The sequence below is a fragment of the Asparagus officinalis genome, chromosome 2 (genome assembly GCF_001876935.1).
Source record: "Asparagus officinalis chromosome 2, Aspof.V1, whole genome shotgun sequence".
Classification (NCBI taxonomy): domain Eukaryota; kingdom Viridiplantae; phylum Streptophyta; class Magnoliopsida; order Asparagales; family Asparagaceae; genus Asparagus; species Asparagus officinalis.
In genome coordinates this window covers 50748862-50764798 of record NC_033795.1, presented here as the reverse complement: position 1 = coordinate 50764798, position 15937 = coordinate 50748862, and positions in this window count along the sequence as shown.

Genomic DNA, 15937 nt, shown 5'->3' with positions numbered 1-15937 from the left:
TATACTTCGATGGGGCTTCCCGAGCAACCAACGTAGCGAGCGCACCCGGATGTTCTAAAATCTCCTCAGGAGTGGGGGTTGTTTTAGTTTCCCCGGGAAAGCATGTCTTACCTAGAGCATACTCATTGACCGAACCATGCTCTAATAACGTAGCCGAGTACAACGCATTGATAATTGGACTCAATTTTGCCAAAGAGCTGGGGGTCGAATACCTTGAAGCTTTTGGAGATTCTCAATTGGTAGTTTATCAGATTCGAGGAGAGTATGAAGTCAGAAATCGAGACCTGATTCCATACCACCAGGTGGCCATCGAAATGGCAAGCTCGTTTGAAGAATTTTTCATCGAGTACGTTCCACATCTCCAAAATGCATACGCAGATGCGTTGGCGGCATTGTCGGTATCTCTGGCTCAGCCTCCCGAGACAGAACAATTAATTACAGTGAGAACTCACCAACTTATTGTTCCGATCTACGACTCGGTTGCCAAAGAAGCATATTCAACAAGAGTTGAACCCGAAGTTCGAGACTGGCATTTCCCTATTATTGATTATGTCCTACACGGTATCTTACCGGAAGACGTGAAGGAAAGGGATTCGATTCGGCGGAGAGCACCGAGATTTTACTACGACGCTGAATCACAAATGCTGTACCGATGGTCGTACGACGGTTTATTACTCCGTTGTCTATCCAATAAGGAAGCGGAACAGGTACTCAAAGAGGCGCATGAAGGGTGGTGCACATCAACCCGGTCCTAAACTCTGTGACCGACTTAGGAGAATTGGATATTATTGGCCGACTATGATAAAGGATGCGGCTGACTACGCCCGACGATGTTAATTGTGTCAATTGCATGCAAATTATATGCACATGCCTCCAGAGCATCTACACCCTTCAGCAACGTCATGGCCGTTTGAGACCTGGGGAATGGATATTGTTGGTCCTATAAATCCCCCGTCAGTCAAAGGTGATCGGTTCATCCTAGCAATCACCGATTACTTCTCCAAATGGGCTGAAGCGATTCCGCTAAGAGAAGTTAAAACGAGTAATGTCATTGCATTCATCAAATACCATATCATCTATCGGCATGGTGTCCCAAGACGAATCATACATGACAACGGTCCTCAATTCATCAGCAACGCCTTCATCAGGTTTTGCGAGAAGTTCAGAATTCAGGATATTTCGTCGACAGCTTACAATCCCATAGCAAATGGATTGGCTGAAGCTTTCAACAAAACAATCATAAAGCTCTTGGCAAAACTCGTGAAAACTAATAAACGAGATTGGGATGATAAACTTGGCGCGGCTCTATGGGCCTATCGTACCACGGTACGTACACTGACAGGAATGACTCCGTATTCGTTGGTATACGGATGTAAAGCCGTTCTTCCATTAGAAATACAAATTCTATCTCTTCGGATTGCTTTCGCAACCCAGATGATAACCGAAGAACAACATCAGAAACGCCTCGAAGAGCTCGAGATGCTCGACGAAAAGCAGTTAGAAGCTCAACAGCGTATTGAGTTCTACCAAGCCAGAATTTCCCGAGCTTTCGACAAGAAAGTTCGACAACGGAGTTTCAAAGAAGGAGATTTGGTCTTAGCCGAAAGACGGCCTATAATCCTTAACTCCAAGAAGAAAGGAAAATTCGAACCCAAATGGGAAGGACCGTTTGTAATAGAAACAGTCTATTCAAACGGTACTTACCGCCTGATTACTCAGGATGGCAGTAAATTAATGATGCCAATAAATAGGAAGTTCCTGAAAAAATATTATTCGTAATATATTCATGATAATATGTGTAGAATGGGAAGTTCCTGGAGAATCCTGTATAGGATACTTCGGGATAACCCGAGATCAGTTAATTGTTTTAAAAAACTGATCTTTCAAATAATATGATTTTGATTATCACAAAGTTCTTTTACAGTTTTTGTTGAGATGAGATTCAAATCTGTAAACAGTTAATCTTTCCTCACAAAACTCCTCACCGGTCAAATCGATCGACGAAAAGTACACCAAAATCCGTCATGGATTAAAATCATTCAAACTCTCACCTTTCATTTGGTCAAACCTTATTATAGTTAGGACCAAAGCCAAAATCCCCTCTCGATTCCTTCAATGAACGAGAGACCCACAAATCGAGCGATCAAACCTTCCTATAGTTAGGATCGTCTCGAAACTCTCACTTGGTCAAACCTTACTACAGTTAGGACCGCAACCAAAATCTCTTTTCGATTCGTTTAGCGAACGAAATATCCCCTTTTGAATTGAATACTCAAACCTTATGACAGTTAGGATTATTCAAATCAGTCCAGATTCTCTAAGTGGAGATCCCACTTTGAGTTTCTTTTGCACCAGGAGATAGAATATAAAATTCTTCCTCTCCGATTTTTTGGGTTTATCTCTACCAACAAACAAGAGACCAGGAGATAGAATATAAAATTCTTCCTCTCTAATTTTGGGTTTATCTCTACCAACAAATAAGAGACCAGGAGATAGAATATAAAATTCTTCCTCTTCGATTTTTTGGGTTTATCTCTACCAACAAACAAGAGACCAGGAGACGGAATATAAAGTTATTCCTATCCGATTCTAGGGTTTTTCTCTACCAACAAACAAGAGATTGAAAGATAGAATACCCAATTCTTTCTTTATAATTTTGGGATCATTTTCCTACATAGGAAATGTAACCTATTTGCATTTCAAAAGCCATGCCATTTACGCATGGGGGATTTTATCTCTATCCCTTATTAGAGATAAGCCTACATCTAACACATGTAGCCTACGTATTCAACATTGTAGTTCAAAGTCTAAAAGAGTTTAATTCTTTTAGCACAACGTTATATGTGAAACAGACTTAGATAATTCACATACTAGCCCGATTCAAACGGTAGTCGGTAAAGGCATCTCAAATCCGTTGATGGCTGAGAATTTGCCAAAAATTCTATAAGTATTATGGTTATTTATTCTAAACGAGAATGAGTAATCATAATAAAATCTCAATAAGCAAAGATTTCACTATATTTACCAAAAGAGTTCAGACAGAGCTATGGAAAATATATGTTCTCAAATTACAATAATTTGTAGTGACGGAGTTGATCCTCTAATCGGGAGAGCTCTGTTGCATAAGATAATTCGAGCTCAGGTATCAAGCTAGCCTTAAAACTTTCTTCATTAACGCCTTGAATTCTAGCAACATCTTGCTCTTTGTCGGCAAGAATCTTGTCCTGGAGATTCAGTTGCCGGAGTGTAGTCACCTCAGCTTGAGTTACCTCCGCTAGATCAGACTCCAAAAATTCATAAGCATTCTTAGCTTCGGCAAGTTGCTTTTCTAACTGGGCTATCTCTGTCTGACGCGATTCCAAGTCACGATACAGATCTACCTTGATTTGTGCCTTCTTGGCAGCGCTCACCTGGAGTTGATTAATGCGAGTTTTCAGTACTTGAAGTTCAGATTCAGCGGATTTCTGAGAATCACACCATGCTTGTAGTCTCAGGTCCATTTGGGAAGCAATGTAAGAAGGCGCGCCATTAACACGAAAGTTCTGCAACTGTTCAATATTGTGTTTAATATCGACCAAGTAAGCTTCAATGGAGTTAGATAATTCGGTGCACCCCTGTTCTTTAATTCCTGATACATGGTGATTGAGAGACTTCCTGAAAAGTTCAAAGGGTGAACCTTTAAGAAGAATTCGATCAACCATGACGTTTAAGAAAAGAACGAAGCTTTGGACGTCAGCACAAAGGACAACTTTGTCCGGATCTTCATCTGCCAATAAAGCTCGAATACGATCGGACAATGATGAAGAAAGATCTGCAAAGAGAATAAAAGAAATAGATATAAAATATGCACGCTTGCATACAGCAATGAATAGAATTATCCCAAATTCAATAGGAAATTCTATAGTTTGATTACCTTGACTTGTCGATACTGGGACACGCTCCACGACAGTCGAAGTTTGTTCAGAGATAATGCTGGATGGTGGATTCACCACATCAGGCTGTTGTTCAATTACAATTTCTGATGGCTTCAGATCCAAATCAACAAGGTCTTGAGGAACAAGTTCTATAAATGAGAAAAGGATCTACAAGGATAAATCCAACTACGAGATATATTAAAAGAGAGACGCACCAAGTTGAGCTGAGGTTGCAGGAAGTTGCTCTTCCACGATAACGTTCGACCCTCCAGCGTCATGAACAACTGGAGTCGGATCGGAAGTTACGACGGGTTCAGCTTCGGCGATAGCAGAAGCTGGAGGAGTAGTAACTGGCGGTTCAACTTCAGCTGGGGGACCCGTCAAGAGCAGGAAACCCAAGCCTTCAGGTTGATCACATTCGCCAATGACAGTAGACGCATCAACTTCATTTGTTGGTCCTACACCTAAATTTCTTATTCTAGTCATCAAAAGATAAGAAATAAAAGCCTAACTGAAGACTCGAATCATAAAATACATACCTTCTGATACGCCTACTTCAGTTGAATCGACCCTAGTGGTTGGTCCTGCAGTAGCGGTCGGAGCCGGAGCGGACAATATGTCGCAGATGCGTTGGTGTTCATCCTTGGAAATATCAAGATTGAAATCATGCTCGTTGAAATCTCCGATACCCATATCAGGGGTAAGTTCTTGATCTATCGGCTCATTAGTTGGGATGTCTATTAAGCAGAAGGATCCGTCAATAAATGTGCAAGAATATGAAGGTATCAAAGCAAACAAAAATAAGTTTACCTTCAGTAATAGTTGCGGGGTCAGCAGCGCTACTACCCACACTCACCTCCTTTAGTTTAACTAAAAGAAGATAAAGCACACAAGTTAGTAGGAGAGGAACATGTTCTGATTCACTTATCTCCCGGAAATGTCCCCCAAATGAAAAAACATCAGTACCTGTGTCGGCGGTTGGTGAGGTCGATGTAGTAGCCTGAGGAGGGGCAGTGTCCATACTGAGGGGTTCTTCACTCATTGCTCGAGGTACTTTGTGAGTGAAGCTTGACTCGTCAACGTCCATTAAACCAGGAGAGGAGGGCTCGGGTATGATTTCCCCTTCTTCTCCTGGTCCAACTGCGATGGCAAAAGAACAAATAAGATGCTATATTCAAAGACGAAATAGTGAAAAAGAGATAAGAATGAGATCTTACCCCCTTGATCAACCGGAAGATCCAGAGTAAACTCTTCCTCAAGCAACGGGGAGAGTTGACGTTGTCGATGAGCCGTCTTTTTAATCCTTTTCGAAGCACGAGAATCTCGAGGAACTTCGGAGCTCTCATGGCGAAACTTGGAACGCAATTCAGACCCTTGAACAGGGCTGGGTTGAAACTCAGAAGAGGCAGAAGATCGAGATCTCTTCCTGCCAACAAGCGGGGTGGCATCTTCCTCTTCTTCTTCTTCCTCCTCTTCAAGCGCAGGCCATCTGACTGTCATCTTGTTCGAAGACGATAAGGGAATATTCTTCTCCATCATTCGAATACCCTTAGAAGGAGCACCGGGTGATTGGGGTGAAGAAGCTCGACGAGTCCTGTGAGCCACATGAGAAAGAGGAACATCAGCACCTGCTTCATCTTTGGTTTCATCATCCTCGCTGGATGTTTCGAAGTCGTCACTCTCTTCGGAATCAGCTACTTGTTTTCTTTGGCGAGAAGATGTAGCAGGCTCCTTTCCTTTTTTAGATACAATTCTCCGAACCACAGCCTCAGATTCTAGTTCGAAAATCTTCTTCTTTGTAAGAGGAGTGTTGGCGGCTAAAATCCACCGGCAGTAGAGGAAAGTTAAGTGGAGATCAGGCTCAGCGACAGGCAAACTAAACTGAGCTTCGGTACAGCCAGCAATATTCCAGAACCAGGCTCGTACCCCATCTATAAGGCCCCCGCAGGTTATCAACCATTTGTTGGGATTCCCGACGTATAGTTGATCATAGCCGAATTGTCGCGCAAATCGGCAAGGAAAATAAGGCTCAATCCTGCATAGGTTCTTCGACCGGAAAACATTATAGCCTGGGCGAATGTTCATGAGCCAATGAAAACTACCCGTATCGAGAGAGGTCCTGTTAGCCCCAGGCATTTCCTCATCAACGAGCGTGTCATTATAGGCACCAGAAAACCGAGGGAAACACTTGTAAAATTCCTAGCACTTAGTATTTTTAAACTGCCTCACCCTGTCAGGCCACTGTCGGGAAGGATACAGCCACTTACATCCTTCTAAAAGCACTGTCGGGAAGGATACAGCCACTTACATCCTTCTAAAAGCTGCAGCAAAGGAATTTCTGGATCAGACACGTCAGGTGCTGACATCATGTCTGTTCGATGGAGAACTAGCCACGCCATTAAGTATGTGTATGGCAACTCAACGCTTGACAAGGGGATCTTAGTCGAAGGCTCAGCACACGTTTTCGTAAAAGTGGTGGCCAGGTTACGCAAGCCGCTGTGGAGGTCAGCAATCATAGCGGAAAGTAAAGATAACCTACCGCCAACGGCTAATTGCACAGCGGGAAGGAGAACCTCCAGAGGAAGCGCCTCAGAAGATTGATGCGGCACTACACATCTCTTTATCCATATAGCCAGATAACCGGAGAGGAGAGTCGCAGGCTTCATTCTCTTTGTGGATTGCCACAAGAAAGTGTTGAATTTTGTGCCTCTAAGAAAACCACCTTCAGATGACTCAGTTCTGTAAGAATGAGCATTAATCTTTGTGATTAGCTTATTAACGTCAGAAGGGGTCAGAATCGGTGATTCACAGACAGCTACACCGGTCGGGCTCTCGAGGTTCCGAAACAAGTAGTCGGCGAACTGTTTTAAACTGACTCGAGCCGCCTTCTTACTCTTCACTTCGATCTTGGCTATCGCTGTCTGATAATGACAAGTTAACTCCCAGAGAATGTCATAAGCAGGAGAGTTGGCCTTCTTCATCTTCATAAGCTAACGATTGTTGGGAAAATATTCTTGATAAGGAGTATTCCCCAATGGCAATCCGGATACTTTCATCATTTTGTGGAGCGGAAGCCCTAACTCCCCATACTTGGTAAGAAATGTATTGGTCTCCGGAATATAAGACTCGAACAAGGCAAGAAAATGATCTACACTTACTGGGAGACCATGCATGCTGGCTCGGATTGGAGCATATAATCCCAAATTCCTTAACTCCTGATCCCAACGATTGAGTACATAATTGGTCATTCTAGCCCACCATTTGTCGGGAAGAGAATGAACCCATCCATAACACCTGAATTTTGGAATGGAAAATTCTCGGCCAACTCGAGCGAGCCTATTCTTTACCGTATTGGCCCTTATCATCAGTTCATTCTGGGGGCCGCTATCTGGTCCAAATATCCCCGGATGAAGACCACAAATATTATGCCTACCGATAGAGCCAGGAGCGCTAATATCTTTACCAATGAATCCACAATGAATGCGCTCATGGTCTTCTGTCAGGTGCCACGTCATTTTCCTCGAAACAGCCAGATTCCTTAATTGCAGAATTGAACACTGGCGAGGGAATGGAGGAAGGAATAGAAAAGCACCTTCGTGCTCATTCAACCAAATTTCAGGCCCGCGGCAAAGATTATCTGGATCCTCAACTGAATCCCCGAATAAATAATCTGTCTTCTTTAAAGGTTCGGTGGAATCCCGAGTCGAAGTTAAAGGCGAATCAGTCAACAAGGCACGTAAGGTGCGACGATTGCCTTCACGAATCAAGCCGGGGATGCTATCATCACAACCCTCGCTAAATTGGCGGGCTTCTTTAACCAGGAAGTCGCCGTTAAAGGAGGCATGAAGAATACCGCTCTGACCTGGGTCTTCTCTATCAGAGAAGGCCACAGAGGGAAAGGGGACTGCAAAGAAAAGTTGAAAAACAGTTGTATAAAAAAGGCTAAACAAAGCAAAACCTCGCTTTAAGTAACCGCGGCAAGGCTTACTGCCGTGCGTTACCGCGGCAGGGTATGTTGCCGCGTTCAGCCGCGGCAACACGTACTGTCGCGGTAACTAAACAGCGGTCTTTAATTTCGAAAAGGCACGAGCTCAATGAAAACTCGCATCTTGACTGTGGTACACGTCTTGATTGAACAAGATATGTGTTTTAAAGCGTCAATCCTCTCGATGGAGGATGTCAGCTCTTCCCGGATGTCTCTCAAAGGAGGCAAACGAGGTTATACAAGCAGAAAACAGTAATTTTGAACAGATGAGGGGTTAGAAAATCACCTCCAAATGAAGTGGCAGCTGCCTCAACTTCCTCCGATGCCTGGACCGAAGATTTGCCCTTAGCAACTCGCGATCTCTTCGGGGACATGATGGAAACTGGTCCAAGAAAGAAAAGTTAGGGTTTTGAACGAAACTTTAAGCAGAAATCGAGACAGGACTCTAAAAACACAATACATGGGTTCGGTCTTACCAGGGATAAGGAAGAATCAAGCCCGAAAAAGGAGAAGGCCAAAGAAAATCTCAGATTTGAGGAAGGAACCCGAAACCCTAGATTTTGTGTGAAAACCCAAGATCTTGTTTAAGCAAATAGCACCCGAATATGAAGAGTTGAAGAGGGGAAAAACCAAAAAACCCTTTTATAGGATGTTTGAAGAGGATTCGAACTCAAAACAGCGGGTAAAATGACCCACAAAAAGGGCCCGACATCAGACTTATAACCCAACTGGCCGAGCGATGCGCGGCACTCTATGCTGTCGCGCTCGAGCGCGGCACTCTACGCTGTCGCGCTCAAACGTGGCAGTATTTGCCGTCGCGGCAACTGACGTTGTCACAGTCCACTCTGTCGCATGGGAGTATCATATATACACAACGATCCCTTCGGTATTTGGAATACACACCCAAATACTCCGATGAGTATATGAATATAAACTGCATCTCCTTGAACCTCCCAACGGGTATATGAGGTTAAACTATTTCCCGATGGCAATTCTGATTCAAGACTTCGACGACGGCCACGCGATAAACGCAGTACCGGAAGAATTTTAGCTATTCTACAAAGCACTGAATAGACTAAAAGATGAAGAAGTCAAGAATTGATATCGTGCACAGACCATTCTACGCAACTTCCTCAACAAAGCATTGATGAAATTGCAAGGAAAGCTTATCATATCCAAAGTGTCCCAGACTCCTCTCTAAGATAATGAGTCTGAGATACTTTGGAGGGGGTATCTGTAGGCGTCAAAAAATGCTCATAGATATCCAAACACTACTCAAGGATGAGAAAAGAACAGTGTAGACACAACGATACACCAACAAGCAAGCCAGGGTGACATGCCTTAGGCGAAGTCGCTGTTGAAGGAGGCATGAAGAATACCGCTCTGGCCTGGGTCTTCTCTATCAGAGAAGGCCACAGAGGGAAAGGGGACTGCAAAGAAAAGTTGAAAAACAGTTGTATAAAAAAGGCTAAACAAAGCAAAACCTCGCTTTAAGTAACCGCGGCAAGGCTTACTGCCGTGCGTTACCGCGGCAGGGTATGTTGCCGCGTTCAGCCGCGGCAACACGTACTGTCGCGGTAACTAAACAGCGGTCTTTAATTTCGAAAAGGCACGAGCTCAATGAAAACTCGCATCTTGACTGTGGTACACGTCTTGATTGAACAAGATATGTGTTTTAAAGCGTCAATCCTCTCGATGGAGGATGTCAGCTCTTCCCGGATGTCTCTCAAAGGAGGCAAACGAGGTTATACAAGCAGAAAACAGTAATTTTGAACAGATGAGGGGTTAGAAAATCACCTCCAAATGAAGTGGCAGCTGCCTCAACTTCCTCCGATGCCTGGACCGAAGATTTGCCCTTAGCAACTCGCGATCTCTTCGGGGACATGATGGAAACTGGTCCAAGAAAGAAAAGTTAGGGTTTTGAACGAAACTTTAAGCAGAAATCGAGACAGGACTCTAAAAACACAATACATGGGTTCGGTCTTACCAGGGATAAGGAAGAATCAAGCCCGAAAAAGGAGAAGGCCAAAGAAAATCTCAGATTTGAGGAAGGAACCCGAAACCCTAGATTTTGTGTGAAAACCCAAGATCTTGTTTAAGCAAATAGCACCCGAATATGAAGAGTTGAAGAGGGGAAAAACCAAAAAACCCTTTTATAGGATGTTTGAAGAGGATTCGAACTCAAAACAGCGGGTAAAATGACCCACAAAAAAGGCCCAACAGCGGTCTTATAACCCAACTGGCCGAGCGATGCGCGGCACTCTATGCTGTCGCGCTCGAGCGCGGCACTCTACGCTGTCGCGCTCAAACGTGGCAGTATTTGCCGTCGCGGCAACTGACGTTGTCACAGTCCACTCTGTCGCATGGGAGTATCATATATACACAACGATCCCTTCGGTATTTGGAATACACACCCAAATACTCCGATGAGTATATGAATATAAACTGCATCTCCTTGAACCTCCCAACGGGTATATGAGGTTAAACTATTTCCCGATGGCAATTCTGATTCAAGACTTCGACGACGGCCACGCGATAAACGCAGTACCGGAAGAATTTTAGCTATTCTACAAAGCACTGAATAGACTAAAAGATGAAGAAGTCAAGAATTGATATCGTGCACAGACCATTCTACGCAACTTCCTCAACAAAGCATTGATGAAATTGCAAGGAAAGCTTATCATATCCAAAGTGTTCCAGACTCCTCTCTAAGATAATGAGTCTGAGATACTTTGGAGGGGGTATCTGTAGGCGTTAAAAAATGCTCATAGATATCCAAACACTACTCAAGGATAAGAAAAGAACAGTGTAGACACAACGATACACCAACAAGCAAGCCAGGGTGACATGCCTTAGGCGCGGCAATTCAAAGTGTCGCGCCTGAGGCGCGGCAGTTAAGAGTGTCGCGCCTTAGGCGCGGCAATTCAAAGTGTCGCGCCTTAGGCGCGGCAGAGGCGCGGCAGTTAAGAGTGTCGCGCCTTAGGCGCGGCAATTCAAAGTGTCGCGCCTTAGGCGCGGCAGTTAAGAGTGTCGCGCCTTTGGCGCGGCAGTTAAGGGTGTCGCGCCTTAGGCACGGCAGCTCATGACGGCGCGGCTATTATAGGAGGTGCTGCGGCAGTTATAAAGTAGTTATACGATGATTTTTTGAAGTCCACGTGGCGGCATATCAGAAAGGGAACGTGTGCTGACGTGTACAATCAGTTAAACTACGAAAAAAGGTGGTTAAAGGTCGTGGGAGAACGGTTTCAAGAACGATGGAACGTGCTGGTAACCGTCTCTTTGGCCGCGGCAGGCCCCACTGCCGCGCCAATAGCTAATAGCCGCGGCAGTGTGGACTGCAGCGGCCAAAGATGGTTTGTCTGGTCGGTTATTTCGCTTCCATTTTAACTGTTGTGCATTGCTACCCTTATAAATACCCCCCTAGGCATGAAATAAAGGACAGAGAGCATTCTGGAGCAGAGGAGACTTGAGCTTTTGGTGATTTTGAGGAAGAAAGAGAGAACTTTCACCCTTTGACAAGCATCATTTGGTGATTCCTAGAGATCTAAGCTCAGACTTGATCTTTGGAAGAGTGAACATCTTACATCGATAAGATATTCGCTTTTAAATCTTTACTTCGATAAACGAAGGAAAGATCTCTAAACATCCTCACGATCTGTGAATCGGTGGTCAACGAGCCAAAGCACTCCCGGCACAGGCAAAGTCCCACAAAACAGGAGTTGATAAACAATTTCTGTGTTATTTTCTCGAAGGTTGTATTTTTCGTTTATTTTCATTGTAATTTCCTGTAAACAAATCAAAGTTTTAATGGAATCGACAATGGAGTCAACTTTCGCTGAAAACAGCTGCATTGCATCAAGGGGGTAAGAATTTTTATCAGAACCTAAATATTAACTTCAAAGTGGAGATTCCTATTTATGATGGGAGTGTTGACGTCGAGAGGCTTGATGACTGGATCGAGCGGATGGAGACGTATTTTACTCTTTATGGCTATTCATCAAAAGAGAAGATTGTGTTCACAACTTTGAAGCTTTCAGGACACGCGTTGACATGGTGGAAATCCTACTACAAGCAGGAGAAGAAGGTGGTGTCATGGAACAAGTTCAAGGAGTTATTGAGGAAGCAGTTCTACCCGGTAGGATTCCTTAAAGAGCATTGGTACAAGTAGTACGGCTTACGCCAAAGGGTCAATCAAACCGTTCAAGAATACACCACGGAGTTTCAGCAGTAGGTGATGGTCCTTAACATTGCGACAGAGGAATATTCCGTGTTAATGAAGTATATGGCGGGATTGAGCGGTCACATCCGAAAGGAGATGAAGCTATTCACGGTGGAATCAATTGCAGAGGCGAGCGTGAAGGCTATTGCCCTCGAGGGCAAGCAAAAGAAGGGCAACGAGGCTAAGGGAGACTCCAAACAGATGGGAGGCAAGTCTAGTGGTTCTCAATCTAAGGAGGAGAAGAAGAAGGGTGATCTAGGGAAAGCAGGGCTGATTTGTAGTCACTGCGAGAAGACAGGGCACACAGCTGATCAGTGCTGGGAGAAGTATCATCATCTCAAGCCAAGAGGGTTGAAGAAGAAGGAGGAGAAAAAGGCATAAAGTATCATCATCTCAAGCCAAGAGGGTTGAAGAAGAAGGAGGAGAAAAAGGCATACATGATAGCTCAATGTCCGAAAGAAGTCCCGGGGATGACATGATAGCTCAATGTCCGAAAGAAGTCCCGGGGATGACAGAGCCCAACAGCAGTCTCAACCTTATGATGGAAAAGCAGACCACGAAAGAGGACGACGACCCATGAGAGCAACTCTTTGTTCTTAAGTTGCAAGTGAAGACCAGTTTGGTTGATGTCATTGTTGATTCGGGCAGCGAGAAGAATTTGATATCCGAGGCACTGGTTTAAAAGCTGGGTCTGAAGACGTCAATCATCCGAAGTCCTATTCATTGGGGTGGATTCAGAAGGAGGAGAAACTGAGTGTAGTTGATCAATGCACTATCAGATTTGTGCTCCACGAGTCGTATATTAACGAGGTCATGTGCGACGTCATTCCATTGGATGTTTGTCAGATTATACTGGGCAATCCGTACTTATGGGATAGATATGCGATCTACGAGAGGCGGGCTCAAAAGTACACCTTCACTAAGAATGGTGACAAGTTCATATTTTATTCGGCATCTCTTCCGAGGGAGACAAGCTTGGGGACGGTGACGAGAGCGAAGAGATTAGTGAATGCAAGCAAGAAGTTTGTCTCGCTGTGCATTAGACTTCTAGAAAAGCCATCGACAAAGGATTGTAACTTGGAACGAACAGTGACTACGACGAGACGCGGGACGAATGAGATGTTTCAGATCAGACGTCGAGACCAGATTCCTAGCAAGGCCAGATGGTGCAGAAAAGATGGAGGAGCTCGAGAGTTCCCTAAGCAGAAGTTCTAAACTTGAAAGGGACTTCAAGTTCTTAAAGAAGGGAGCCATAATACGTGTGTATCTTCTTCTCTGCTTCGGGAGCTTAGCGATCCTCATGGGAGCTTGATGATTCTCATGATAGCGTGAGAATAGAGGTGTCAATCAGTACAGTGGAACGCAGGTGGAAGCATGAAACGAGATGACGAGCAGCAGATTTGAAGAATCCAGATTTCAGTCTGTGAGTCGACTCACACATGTACACGAGTCGACTCATCAGGTTGAGTCGACTCATGCCTGTTATGAGTCAACTCAAGAACTCAAGCCATGTTAGCAATTCGGCTCTGACCAGTCGACTCATCATTTATGAGTCGACCCATGTGTCATGAGTCGACTCATTGCTGGTTTTTGTGTTTTGTCCAGTTTCGGACGAGTCAGTCATGAGTCGACTCATCGACTCATCTCAGTCATGAGTCGACTCATCGACAGTTTCCTGATTCATTTGGGTTTCTGTTCACACGAATTCCTATTGGTTTTGGGCTTGGTTATTTACCAGATTGTCATCCACATTTGTACACCTATATAAAGGGTTGTTTAGGGTTTCTAAATAGCAGTTTATGATGAGTTTATGATCATCTTAGAGATCTTAGATCAGAGAGAGATTATAATCTTTGTATTAGGGTTTAGAGAGGATTGAGAGGTTGTTCTCGATTCTAGTGAGATTGTGAGGGAGAGATTGTAATATTTTGTTTTTCATAATCTAGAAGAAGGTATTTTCCTTCGCCATACTGAATTATCTTGTATTTTAGTTATCTTCTTCTCAACCCACCTTTTGGTAATTCTGCGACCAAAGGATGCTCGCACGGCGACTCGTATCATTATCATTCAATGAGCATCTTGTATTTCATAGAAATTAGGGGTAATATAGTCCTTACATAAGGGCCAGCCTATCCAATTTTTAGGCATCAAGATACGTTTAAGACGTGGATGATTATCATAAGATATTCCTAATATATCATAAGATTCCCGTTCTTAAAAATCGGCACTTCTCTAAATCCAGAAAACTGAAGGGATTCTAGGATTATTCCTAAGGAGCTCATTTCTGTAGATCAAGATAATGATGAGGAAAAGTTGTACTATGAGCCTGAGGATACTGACACTTATCTTACTGAACCTACTGATATGGGCTTTGATGGCGATATCGGTGGCTCTTCGTACATGCCAAGTATTTTCTCTGAGCAGTCTTGTGTGACCACTTCATTTTGGTAACTCACATTTTATCTGTTTCTTTAATATACGATGAACCTTATTTTGAAGCTATGGGTAGAGCAGTCCCTGCGTCGTTCCTATTGGTGGCCATTTTGAGTCCGTAGTCGACTTTGAGGAGCTTCTGGTGTTCTGGAGCCTGCATCTGCCATTGATACGACTGTAACTCCTGTACCAGCACCTGATTCATTAGTGTAACGGAAGCTGATTATTCATGGGTCTTCTGATGAAGAAAACGATACTTTCGTTTCTCTGGTACCAGCAAGGGTTGGAAGGGTAGCGGCACCAAGCCCTAGGCCTCCATCTGTAAAGGTTCGAGCATGGCTATAGCTGCTTCTAATGAACCAGAGGTTTCGTCCATAGGCATTGAAGTCATACTTATAGATGTGCTGATGACCACAATAATGGTTGTGAGGATCATTGTCCCATCTACTGTGGTGATATCTGTGACGTCGTCTAATGTAGACGTTTTAAGTATGTTGGTCACAGTCGCACCATTCCTTATTGTTAGACCCTAGAGGGGGGGTGATTAGGGTCGTATGCTAATCTAATCCGATTTTATACCAATTAAAATTAATTAACAAGTTATCCTAGCAAGTATGAAATACAACAATATATATGAGCTAGGATAAGCAATATGAGCAACAAGATGTATCCTAACAAAGAGATATAGGTAATGTATGTGCAAGGATATAAAACTAACACAAGGAAATATATCCTATCAAAGAGATATACAATATGATATATGCAAGGATATGTAAACTAACACAAGGATAAACAAAATAAACTAGATAGAGGATGAAATAAATGAGCAATGCACAATTGGCGATATAAGATAAATGCAAAAGCAAATGCGCCAATGACAAACTCAAACACACTCAAATGATCACGGAGTTCGGACCTTCCGTCCTACGTCTCAGCTCCCCACTCCCGGGGAGAAATCCACTATCACAACCGGGTTTTCTACGTTCACCCGAATAACGTTTACAACCACACTATGTCAGTTTTCAACGATCACCGATCAACGTCCACTCCTCACACTCGGTTTTCTAGTTCACCAAAAACTTCACAACAACACACTATTGTAATCCCACTCTACACCCACTAAGCGTTGAACTAGACGTGTCTCCCTCAAGTGCTCGGTTACAACCTCTCCCTAGGTTCGTCAACCGACGCCACTCCTCTTGGGATGATCCCCGACTCTCGCCACATACTTCTCTCGGTGTACAAGTGTATTACAAAGTGTATCTCACAATTAGGCTCAATTACAACAATTGATTATTCTCAACTATGGATGAGAACACAATGAAAGCTCACACTCAATGTTACAATTCTCACAACCCCAAATATATTATGAATGCAAATACAATA